We start from the raw sequence: 374 nt of genomic DNA on the forward strand, positions 1-374 counted from the left end.
AAGCAGCCACCAAGGCGCCTTTTCCTCACGTGTTTGCCTTGCGTTTTGTTTTCCCTTCCTCTCCTTCTCCCCTCTCTTCCCATTACTCCTTTCCCCTTCCTCTTTGTTCTCTTCACTCTCCCTGTTCTTTTCCCCTTCCTCTTTCCTCTCTTCCCCTTACTCCCTTCCCCTTTCTTCCTCCCTCCCCTCTCTTCCATCTGCTCCTTTCCCCTTCCTCTCTTCCCCCTTCCTCTTTCTTCTCTTTCCTCTCTTCCCCTTCCTCGAAAGGTCGGTAGCTAAGGAAGGGGACGAGGACCCGGTGCACGCGTCCTACCTTGCGACCTCCGGCATTCATACTAATTAATCACAAACCCATGTATTCCATCACCAACAAT

Source organism: Penaeus monodon, chromosome 30 (genome assembly GCF_015228065.2).
Source record: "Penaeus monodon isolate SGIC_2016 chromosome 30, NSTDA_Pmon_1, whole genome shotgun sequence".
In the NCBI taxonomy this organism is placed as follows: domain Eukaryota; kingdom Metazoa; phylum Arthropoda; class Malacostraca; order Decapoda; family Penaeidae; genus Penaeus; species Penaeus monodon.